Source organism: Crocodylus porosus, unplaced genomic scaffold, assembly GCF_001723895.1.
Source record: "Crocodylus porosus isolate Cpor-Errol unplaced genomic scaffold, CroPor_comp1, whole genome shotgun sequence".
In the NCBI taxonomy this organism is placed as follows: Eukaryota; Metazoa; Chordata; order Crocodylia; family Crocodylidae; genus Crocodylus; species Crocodylus porosus.
This window is the reverse complement of record NW_017728906.1, coordinates 187842919-187855420: the sequence shown is the minus strand read 5'-3', so window position 1 is coordinate 187855420 and position 12502 is coordinate 187842919.

Sequence of the window (12502 nt, the reverse complement as noted above, 5' to 3'; positions counted from 1 at the left end):
ACAACTTGTTTAAGAAACCGCTACGCTTCCCGTGCCTCAGTTCTCCATAGCCAATAGAACTCGGCCTGTTACCGTGTCTAATTGCCACCCCGGCCCACCGTGACTCTGGGGTTTGGTTCCCCACCCCGGGACAGGTACAACTTGATATAGTTCCACTGACTTTAATATAGCAACAGCAATATAGAATAACTTCAGGATCTGGGTCATAAATTGTTGTCTTTCACAAGCAACCACAAGCAGTGGAAAAAAAATGTCTATATAGAACCATTGTTGATAGTTAGTGTAGGATTGCTTTCATACAATACAATTATGAAAGAAAGGGAGCACTTGAGACAGAAGAGTGCTTCTTCACCATTTCTTCATGAATGTGATTATATATAAATACACATCCCTAGTGTTTTTCCCAGAAGATCCTTTTCAAATGTGTCATGTTACCCCACTGCAATACTGAGGGGTCTCAATGTTCTTGGGAGTTTTGGAATGTCATCCTGAGCAGCCTCTGCCCTTTCCAAGAGGTTCCTTCTACAGCAGTGTCGTCACATTACAGGAAAGAACTTTTGATCAAAAATCACATTTGTAAAAATTCAACATGAAGAGGAGAGTGAGAGGAAATGATCCATTTCCTGACTTTTTAAAAGTACCCTATCCTTTACACATGTAGCTTAAGGGGTGTGCATTAAAGTGTGAGAGAACAAACTCCCTGTCTCATGCCACATGCATAAACACACCCACACATCCACATACGTGAGTGTGTGTGCGTGCGTGCGTGTATGTGTATTAGGGCTGCGTGAAACGGCACCGTTTAATTTTGACTTCTGTTTCACCATTTCGATGGGACAGTGCTTCATTCTGAGTTTTGTTTTGTTTTGAAAGCACTGTTCCGTTTCGTTTCGTCTGAACTGTTTTGCTGTTTCAACGCTGTTTTGAAATTTTGCCTGTAGGCTATAATAGGGAAGCACAAAACTGCCTATAACCTTGTAATTTCTTGTCTGATTCAGATGAAACTTGCATGAAGGGTAGCCCCTTCTGAGGCCTACCAGATTTCAAAGAGATAGGTGCAGGGGTTTCTGGGAAACTGCACCTCAGGCTGCTGACAAGCAAAACTAGTGACATGTGACTGTGTGTGTGTGTTAAGGCGTGTCCTCACTGGCGTTGGGGCCTCTACACAACACAGTAGCGTTCCCCAATGAGGTATTCTCCACCCCTAGAGCCTCAGTCCAGTCCACCACTTTAAATACCAATAGGTAATAATAACTTAGTGAGCAGCACAGTAGCACCAGCAGCATCTAAGGCAGCCAAATTGTCACAGACTAGAGCCTTTCTTTCCTTTCCTGCAGGAGCTTCTTCAGGGTGTGTGTTAAGTCACACCCTCACTGTGGGACTATGTGTGTGTGTGGCACTGGGGTTCTACATGACATGATTGTGTGCATCAATGAGGCCTCCTCCTCCCCTACAGCCTCATTCTGGTCCACCACTTTAAATGACAAGAGGTAATAATAATTTAGTGAGCAGCACTGTAGCACCAGCAGAATCTCAGGCAGCCAAGCTGTCACAGAGCCTTCTCTTTCCTCTCCTGCAGGAGCTTCTTCTCCAGCAGCTGCCAGAGAACCCTCCCTGCCAGTGCCAACCCTGGGACTTAGATGTGCCCAGGGCCCTGTGTCCTTCCAGTCCGGTGCTAGGGGTGTCGGTCTAAGAACATGGCACAAGCAGACAAGGTTCTTTGGGTGAATCTAATCTGGTATCTTTTAGCAGACCAAATGAATAGTTACAAAAATATATCTTAGCAAGCTTTTAGGTTGAAAAACCCTTCATCAGGCTGAGGAAGCACCGGAAGTTGGTGTGTATGTGTACTGTTCCTGGATGGAAGGAATAGTAAAGGAGCCTGTGTAGCAAAAGCCCATTTTTCTTTTTTCTTTATTTTAAAATGCATTCCCTCCCCTTCTGCAACCATTTCTGACTTTTTCTCTCCCTCTCTATTCCCTGTAGATAAGTATAAGTGAGCTAAGATATAGGATAAGCTTCAGCATTTTATTTTGGTAGCAAGTTGTATTTGTTTTGTTTTTTCTCCTTCTTTATAGTGCATAATTATTATGTTTATAATGATTTTTACTGCTCTGTATTACTGTTTTACTGATGCTATATGATTTAGGCTTACATATGTAAGTTAGCATGTCATGTTTCCATTTTGTTTGTCAAGTGTAGCAGGCTTACCTTTCAGAGCCCCTGAAGACTGCTATCAGCGGGGACTGGGGACAGCTCCAGCAGTTAGGCTCTTGGTGCACAGCATGGCGCACCGTGTCCAGACCCTGGGAGCTGCATGAGTTGGCTCGGGTCTGCAACCTCTGGCATGTAGCCAGAGACACAGTGCATAGACCAGTGCATGGAGCAGGACCTTTGGAGCTCCTGGGGCAGCTCAGGTCCTCAACTCCCAGAATGAGGCTGGGAGCTTGGTGCAGGAGGCGCTGCACAGAGGGTGAGAGACCCTGTGAGCTGCTTGAGGTGGCTCAGGTCTACAGCTGATGACACAGGGCAGCAGCTCAGTGCAGAGGATGCAGCCCAGAGGGTCCAGGACTAGACTGAGCTCCGGTGCTACACAAGGCTGTCCAGGTCTCCAACTCCTAGCACAAGGCAAAGTGTTCACTACACACAGGGTGCCTGTGACCCTAAGCCAGGATGGTGGCTGCAGAGTCAGGTGGCAGGAAAACCCAGAGGGGACACAACTTGATTTGGAGAACAAAAGGCAACCCTCTGGGACTGTGGAGTAGTAGTAAGTTACCCTGGAGAGAGGGGGGTCCCCACAGGAGAGCCCCCCCCCAACTCTGTGTGTGTGTGTGTATTTATATATATATATAAAATCTATGTCCATACCCATTTAATGGTTTGTTGTGATAATAAATCTCTATATAGTTAAGTAATTGATTGACTGGACCTGACTCTATAGGGGACAGAGGTGGATGCTGGGCTGTTGGGTCCCTTCCCAGCACACTGCCCTGCCAATAATTCCCTCAACTGGAGAGGGAAGTACAAACCCCTGTATACCCAGGCTACGCAAGTCTCCCTCTTGTCTCCATGCCCTGTTGTGTAAGTATGTTGTAATCTATGACTCCTACCTACCCCTCCTATGTAACTTGGATCCTGAATGAATGGGGATGAATGAGGGTTCTTGAGAGACAATGGCAGTAGGTCTAAAAATAGCTCCCTCTGAATGACCGAACCATCAAACCAATACCTGGACCACCAACCCAGCCATTGGAACCATCTTTGGCATTCAAGAAACAAAAGATGAGGCAACCCACCATTGTGCCAAGGCTGCACATGCTCAGTATGAACATCTGGAATCCTCTGGAACAGGACTGACATTGACTGGACATGGCCTCCCTATAGGACATCATAGGTAGTCTGTCCCAATAAAAAGGGGTAGTGAAGACTGACTCCTTGGGATGCCCTCTCCACCTATCCACCCAGAGGCCCTCTCAGTGACCACTTCCGGACAACATCTGCTGGACAAAGACCCCCTCCCAGCCTGGATAGGTAGCTGTCACCCTCTGCCCTCTCTTCAACCAAGGACTTGGCCTCTGTTTCTCTTCCCTACTTAGACTGCAACCTTTCCACTGAGTTTCTTTCTCCTGCTGCCACTGTGTGTGTGTGTGTGAACCAATAACTTCATGGGGTTGTGTAGTGTGCTGTCTGTTTAATAAACCTGTTATTTTGAAACCTCAATTTGGGTTTTTGTCTGTTTCCTGACTGTTTTCTCCTTGCTACCACTCAGTTTCCAACCCCAAGCTCCCAGCTGTCTGCCTCTCTCTCTTTCCTGGCTGTCTCCTTTTTGCCATTGGGCTTTTTCCCTTGCATCAGTGACCTTGAGTAACCCTGGGGCCACTTAAGGAACCACAAGCCTCAGGTCCTCAGCCCAGTTTCTCTCTAGTCTACTGGTTCTAATCCCAGTTTTGGCAATTTTCACTCCTTACACTTTCTCTCTCACCTTAATTTTCCCCCAGGTATCCCAAGTACCCCAAAACACACACGTACATACCGTACCATCCAAGTTAGGAACTCACCTGTGTGTAGGTAGGTGGTATGTGTGAACTGGTGAATATAGATACATATATACATGTATCTCATCATGTGTGTGATATATGAATTAGTGATCTGTGTATGTGTATGAAGTGTGTAGGTATTGACAACTGATTGTTGTCTAATTTTTGGTGTGTAGTGTGTGTGTGCTTGAATTGGTGATAGATATGCATGTGCCTAGGCTGGTTTGGATGTGTATGTCCCTGAGTTGGTAGAGTGTGTGTGTGTGTGTGTGTGTGTGTATGCACCTAATTGATTTATATGCTTCTATATGTGCAATTGTGCCACTCCCTCCTGTCTAACAGTGCTATATTGAGATCGTGAGAATTGGCCTGAGCCCACAGGACATCAGAGGCTGGCGTGCAATGCAGGCAAGAAAGCCAGTCAGTGGAAATGGAAATGGAAGCATTAGAGGGTGTGGGACAGGCTGGGGTGGAAGGGGAAGGGGGATGTAGCAATGCAGGTAAAAGTCCAGAGGTACCTGGGGAGTCAGATGTCTGGCAGGTTGTAGTGTGTCACAATTCCAATGTCTATATTGAGTCCATGAGTCTCTGCCTAGGAGGCTGATAAAGTGCAGTTCATAGGCTCATCTGGTTTGTAAATTCAAACAAGCACTGAACCTCACAAACCTCATTACCATGAACCAACTTTCTATAGCCCAAAACATGGTGAATAGATCCAGGCCATGACATGACAAGACATGCAAAACCTGCCAACAATATCTCTAGTATGGAGATATCTTCACAATACAATACATATCTCATGGAAAATATGTGGAGACACCAAGCAACAACTGCGCACCAGAATGAGAACATACCAAAAATCTATCAAAGACAACAACAGAACACCATCTGTCTCCAATCTCTCAGGCCTGATCCTCAAAGGGAATTTACAAGCCACTTTTCACAGATGAGCTTATTTCATCTCCTGAATGCTCTGGGTGATCTCACTCACCCTTGCAATGCATCCCACTTTCTGTCCACCCTTCCCCCACTGTTCCAGGGTGGCCTGCCTCTGCTCTGGGGGGACAGGCACTTTGGAGTGAAAAGGGGACTTCCTTTTGGGTGCGCTCCCACTGGTCCCAGGCTGAGGAGGAGCAAGGGCAAGGGGGTGGTGCCCATGGAAATGCATCAGCTTCCCCATGGTACTCATGTGTTTTGCTCCCTTGCCCTGGCTGGTTTTGGCTTGGCAGTGCAGGCAGGGAGCATATGTGGGATCATCTGCTAGCTCAAAATGATCCCAGGCCATACTACCTGCTCACTTTTGGGGCATGGGTGAATGTGTGGGATATTGCAATTTCCCCACTCCTCAGCAGGCAGAAGCACAGCAACAGGAGGAGCAGACTCAGCTGAGCCACTTGCCTCCACAACCTCTACCTCAGACTCCTTTGAAGTGCCTTCTGGGGAAAAAGAGGTCTGTAGGGGAAGCTTGAGGAGCACAAACTCAGATGATTCCGCCTCCTTCCCCAGAATTTCCCTTGCTAGAGCACTCAGATCCAGATCTAGCTCTTCCACTGGCACTGGAAGGCTCAGCATGGGAAGTAAAATGGGGGTGGAGAAGACTGTCATGCTGGTGCTGCTGCTTGTTGTCTTAGTGATGGTGGTTATGACTGATGCTCTTGGAGAGGATGCAGACTAGGCACAGGCAGAGGCACTGTTACTGCTCCCCTCTCCTTGCTGCTTCTGGAAGCCTCATCCCTGCTAGTTGTAGGAAAGAGGCTGCATCTCAGTTTGGACAGGGATGGGAACATACAGATCTCCCTCTAACCCCTCTTCTGCCCCTCCCTGAAAGCTTGCTAGATGCCTTTCCAGCATGCTTCATGTTGTGTTTCATAGTGTCTTGCCTTTATAAAAATATATAATGTATATGTGATTTCCTTTTTAAATTCTATATTATAATATGCAAGATATAAATGTATAAGAATAGAAATAAATAAATGTATGTGCCTTCCTGTATACATTCTTTATTATAATATGCAAGATATAAATGTATAAAAAATATATATAAATGTACATGTGACTTCCTATATACATTCTATATTATAATATCCAAGATATAAACATATAAAATAAAAATATGTAAATGTATGTGCCTTCCTATATACATTCTATAGTAAAATATCCAATATAATTATGAAAATGAAAAGAATAAATCAATTAATATAATAATAAAATAAAAGGGCCTAGAAAGAAAGCAAAAGGCACTGTGGAATCCCACTTTCTAGGCTAGCAAGTAAGACATCAAATCAATGGTAGTAGTAGCCTTTGTTGTCTGACACTCCTGAGCTTCTGGAAGACAGATCAGTAACTGACCCCAAGGCAGAAAGCAGGTCAGTTCAAACAATGCTGCCTTTTATGCTGTTTTTCCACCCCTTCCCCAGAGCACTAGGATTGGAAAGGACCTGAGGGAAGGATCATAGTCACTGGCCAGCTACACAGTCAATGTCAGTACACTCCTTCCCCCCTTCCCCCTTACTTTCTGTTTCCCTGCAGGCAAGCCCAGCTTCAGGTTCGAAACTCAAAATGTTTTGAAACTTTCAAAACATTTCAATTGCTCTCGTTTCATTTCAAGGCTGTTTCAAAGCCCTTAATTTCATTTCAATTTTGCTCTTTTAAGCTCAAAATGAGTGGAAACAGCGTCAAAATAAAACAGACGGCAAAATTTCACAAAGCCCTAGTGTGTATGCATATGTGTGCATGCACGCACACACACACGCACGCACACACGCACAGACATACGCCCCCCCCGTCCCCAGAACAAGGTAGTAGTTATAAACTTAGCTGCTCTTGCAACAATAACAACAACAATAGTAATAATATTAATAGACCATTGTACACATTCATCATTACTGAAAATCAGACTACTTGTTGGTGTTCATAAATTTGGTTTGAACTAATTTTAGGTACCCATATTAAAAAATGCTTACATAACATTTTACATTCTCTCTGGGTATGTTCACATGAGATGCTTTATGGTGCAGTAGATTAATCTACTGCACAGCAAAGCATCACCAAGTACCTGTGTGCAGCAGCTACAGTGCAGTAAATTAGTGTACTGTACAGTTAGCTAGTATCTATAAACACAGGTACTAAACTAACTGTGCTGTAGTTACTGCACAGTAGGGCTCATGTAGATGCTGACTGGGAGCAAATTTGTTCACAGTCTAGCCACACTAGCAGGGAGCCCAGTCCTGGAGATGCTCAGCTTCTGTCTCCCCCAGGAGCCAGAAGCCAATCAGCATGGAGACTGGGTCCCTCTCTGCCCCCCAAATCCTGGTGCTGTGGGTCTTCTGGCTCCCCACAGGAGTGGGTAGCTGAGCAGCTCTGGGACTGGAGAGTTCTTGCTTCCCTGCTCAGCCTGGGCCTAGCCAGGAGACGTCCCAGTGGTAGGACAGCTGGCAGCAATTCCCTACCCAGCTGGAGGATCACTGCCAGTTGCTTCACTGGCCAATTGGGGCAGAGGTCTGGGAAACTACTATGGGGGAGGAAAAACTTTCCCAGCCCCTGCCTTGATTGGCTGATTAGGAAGAGTTGCCCCCTGGAGCCCAAGTCTGACCCTAAGGTTCCCCTGCCAGCCTGGAGATGGCACCTGGGAGAGCGCAGAGCTCCCCCTAGATGCCAAGTGGCAGGAGAGCATGGCTGGAGTAGCCCTGTCCTGAACTGCTCCTGACTGGTGCATGGGTAGATGTGCTCTCATAGAAAGTTCTGTGTAGTATTTTACTATGCAGTAAGCTTGCTATACATTACTTATAGATGTAGACTGTAAATTAAGCAGAGAATGGATATTACAGGTGATAAATAAAGCACTTGTAGAAATAACATGATTTAGATGCCATTCTTCTATCCCCTCCCCCTCCCCGCAGTAGTTCTATTACAAGAAACAGAGTTGGAATCTAGAAATCAGAGTAATGCCTTTTATTATGGGAAAACTGTTCCAAAGTCAATTAGAACCCATGAATAAGAATGTGATCCAAATGTGATCAGAACATGATTAGAGCTGAAATTTATTTATTTTCTCGCATTTGTTTTAAAGAATGTATTTCAACAGCAGATAGTTTTTGTGTTTTAGCTAATTCGGAAAGAAAGAAAGAAAGACTTTGACTTTTTAAGTACTTTATTCAGGGTTTTGGGGTACAAAAACGGCCCCTTCGGGGTCCAGGTCCAATATACAAAGCAAAGACAAACAAATTACCATCAAACCAAGAGCACCATGTCATTACATTCATAACATCACACCGTGACAGATAGATTTGCTGTATTACCTGTCATGCCTAACATGCCATTATGCAGCTGGGACACAGGCCACACAGTTGTACACACGAACGGTGCGTGCCCTCAGTGTCTGGGGGGGCACGGTGGTGGTGGGAGCATGGCAGCAGTGGCAGGAGTGTGGCAGCAGTAAGCGAGGGAGCTCCCGCAGACACTGCCGGCGCTCTTGATGGAGGGGTGTGGGTGGCAAGCACTGACCAAGGGTTGGTGACCACCCACAGCTGCCACCAGTAGCACTGGCAGTGGCCAGCGAGGGGTGGCAAGCGGAAAACACCTGCAGGTGCCGCTGACAATCTCGGCAGTGCCTTTTTGTAGGGTGTGCACCACCACACTCAGGGGGTGCACATGCACTCACATGCACCCCCTATATGTCACCCCTGGTCATACAGACCAAAGCCCTCTTTAAACAAATGATTCCTACCCTACTCTATCCAATCATACACGTGACAACACCTTTAACTTCCTACACAAAGGAAAAAGCAAAATGCAGCCTGGAGAGGGCCCAGGGCGCGGCGTGAGCTTGGATTCTCAGTCCACCACTGAGCCTACCTGGTTGCAGAAAGAAGGAAAGAAAAGAAAAGCAAAAAAGAAAAGAAAGGGAGAAAGAGAAAATCAGAATGCCCCAAAACAGAGAAAGTCTGCTTCTGCCCTGGAAAGCAAGAAAGCCATAAAGTAATGTAATATGAAAATGCTCTTTTATTATAATTGCACAATCAGTTTCCAGACTAGATTATATCAAGGTCAGCATGGAGATCAAAACCTCACTCAAAGAATAAATGCTGTACTAAACCATAAAAAACAACAACTCCAACCCCCAATATTTCATTCACTGGTTCGTAGATCTAAACCCATTAAATCTGCATTGCAAAGCAGACCAAAACTGTGCTCAAAAGCTTCCTTGTGAAATACCTGCTGCCAACAGAAGGCATATGGGTCCTTGAATTTTTTTGCATTACCTGGAGGTTAACTAAAACACACTTCTACAGACGTGTCCTATCCTAATTCACACAATCTTAATTTGATCTACTGATTGGCCTAAGGTAACCTTCTTTTGCAACACTGAAAAAACTCCCCCTGCTTTACTAAAACAAACGGAGCATCTATTCATTTCTTTAACATCTTGGCAACTTGGCATTTTTTTTTCCTTAGAAGGAAAAAAACTTGCCATCACTTGCAATTTAGAGCACTGTTGGGCTTTTTTTTGTTTTGGTTTTTGCTTTTGTTTTTTTTAAAGAATAACTTCACTAAAATCTGCTTCAGTTGCAGGCTTGACTGCTGGCATAAACATGTAAAAGTAATGGAAGCAATTTGAAGCCTCTTTAAAAGTTAAACTGCAGCACCATTCACAAAGTAATTTTGACTACTCTGTGTGAAAGATCTACAGAGAAATGCACGTTGGTTCAGGGAAATCTTGGGCGTGGTGGAACTGCAAGCTGGAAGAAGTAAAGGCAGATGCTAAGAGGCTTTCATCTATAACTTCAATGTGTTATTTACTCCTGAGGGTTTTATGCACGCATAAGTCAGTGACGATGATGGAAATGCTACTCTAAAATATTCTCTTACAATTAGCAACCAATATATGTGTCTGCTATAAAAATACTAAATATAATTCTTCTCCATTGCATTATCATGGTTCCTGTCTTCTGCCTGTTTCTGTACAGAGGGAAAAAAATTAAGCTGTTAATTAAAAATACTAATAAGTGATGTTATACAACTTATATATCCCACATTACACAACTTCCCTCAGTCAAAAGGGAAACCCAAATGACATTATGGGAAATACACCATAATGGGAAATGGGAAAACGATGTCTTAGGTGCAATGTCATCCAAATATGTTCATTTTGAGTTCCTGCAAACAGTAATAAAAGCTGAACATGTGTTAGGCCTGAAATAAGTAGGAGAAAGGTAGTTACAGTTTGCATATGTATTTCTTGCGCTAGGGACAGACATTACACATAAACCCATCTAAGTGATCAGAAACTGGTTTAAACCTGTAACCGAACAGTTGTTCAGTGCACATAAACCAGTTTGAGAATGGCTGCAACCAGTATGAGATAAGCTTGGCTGAATGTAGTATCAGACTTAACTGATATAGCTCGAACCAGTTTATGCAATGTCTGTCCCAGACCCCTCAGTCAGTATTTTAACTGATCTTTGACAACTCCAGCAAAACACTTGGGCAGCATCACAGTCAACCCAGTGACGCTTTCTCTTCGATGTGCAGACATAGTAAACACAATGTTAGCAAGAAAAATGATACTGGAAGTCTTACATTGCCACAGTGTAAGTCAGGAAACCCATGCCTTCTCTTGCAATCCTGTTTAGCTCTGATCATTCTATCACTAAATAGATAATAAAAAAACTATGAGGTGACTCAAAGGACTTTTCTACATAGTCTTAATATGGCATGAGGCAATTCTCTTGTGAGATCCACCATGCCTGCCTTCTAAATGAGCTTCCTGGCATGCACCTAGTGCCACTTTAATTTAGCTCTGCTACTTACGGTTGGTGAAGCAGTACATACAAAGAAGGCATGGCATACTTCACTCAAGCACCCTGCACTGCTGTGTTAAGGTGGTACTGACATACAGAGAAAGATGGGGAAAGCGAATCGTTAGAATAGTAGTTTTCAACCTGCAGTCCATGGACCCTTGGAGGTCAACAGATTATGTCCAAGGGGTCCATGAAAAATTACTACGATCAATCAAAAGTATGTGAATACCCATATTTACAATTCAAAGGGATCTAGACCTCCATCTGAAAGATTTCTAAGAGGCTGCACCTCCATTAAAAAAAAATTAGTGGTCCACAAATGAAAAAAGTTTGCAAACCACTGTGTTAGAAGATAGCAACTTCCAAGAAAGAGAAAGAAGGCATTAGGTGAAACTGAAAGGCAGTTAATGAAGAAACGATAAAACCCCTTTTTTCTGAAATGCAAAATTAACTTGTGGACCTTTCTGCTGCAATTTAAAGATATTGAACCAAGGACTTAACAGGATTTTGAAAAAATCCTGGCTATTTATATGGAGTGATAAGCAAACAGAGACCCCATGTTATACAACTTCTCTCAATCACAAGGGAAAACCACAGTGCATCGTGGGAAATGAAGAGATATATCTAAGATGAGACTCCACAGATCTGTTTTGAGGTCAAACTGTTTGGTTTCCTGGCAAAATCATTTGGATAGTAAAGCACTGAGGAAAATTATATATATTCTTCAGGAATAATAACTTCTACAGGAAAACATCCAGCCAAAACAAATGGAATAGAAACAATCAACCCCCACCCCCTCGCCAAGATTAGGTCTACTAATTAAATTCTTTAGAGGATATGTTCTGTCACAGGAGCTTGAAGTATTTCAATATAACAGTTTGATATTTTATGTCTAACAATAGCACACAGAGATCAAATTCAGTGAAGCAAAGAGGGCAAAAGGGCTTTCAGAGCTTCACAGAGGGATCTTTTAGCTCTGTCAGTCTTTTAGCCATAGGTTTCCTGACAAGGGAGCAGATGGACAAGAGCAAACACAGAATTCACTTCACTCAGCTGGAGCCCCAGAAGAGAAGGAAAAAAGGGTGGGAAAGGAAGGCAACAGCAGAATTCAGCAAGATTTTAGAAATCAAATAAATTTGCATGCTTTGCAGTTTAAGTAAGTCTTTGTTACATGACAGAATGAGGCCTACAAACATGTGTGACAATTGTTCCCATAGCTATATTCTTCAGGGTTTCTTGAACCCCCCCAAAATTGCTATTTCTGGTCATTGTTGGAAACATGAATTTGATGGACCATAAGTCTGAGCCACCACAGTGCTTCCTATGTCCCAGCGACAAAACAAGGATCTCAACGCTTCCACAACATTTATATATTATTTTTCAACTTCTTATTCTCAGGACTCCCAGAATATCCACAGTGAAATGTACACAATAGGTCTACATAGTCTAACTTAATATACTATTAAGTACCCATTGTCTACATTTCATTGTGGATATTCTGGGAATTCTGAGGATATGAAGTTGAATAATGTACACATGTTGTGGAAGATTTGATATATATATATATATCTCAATGTGTATGTGTGTGTGTGTATAAAGATATATATATATATGTGTATATATATATATATATATGTGTATATATATATATATATGTATATATAT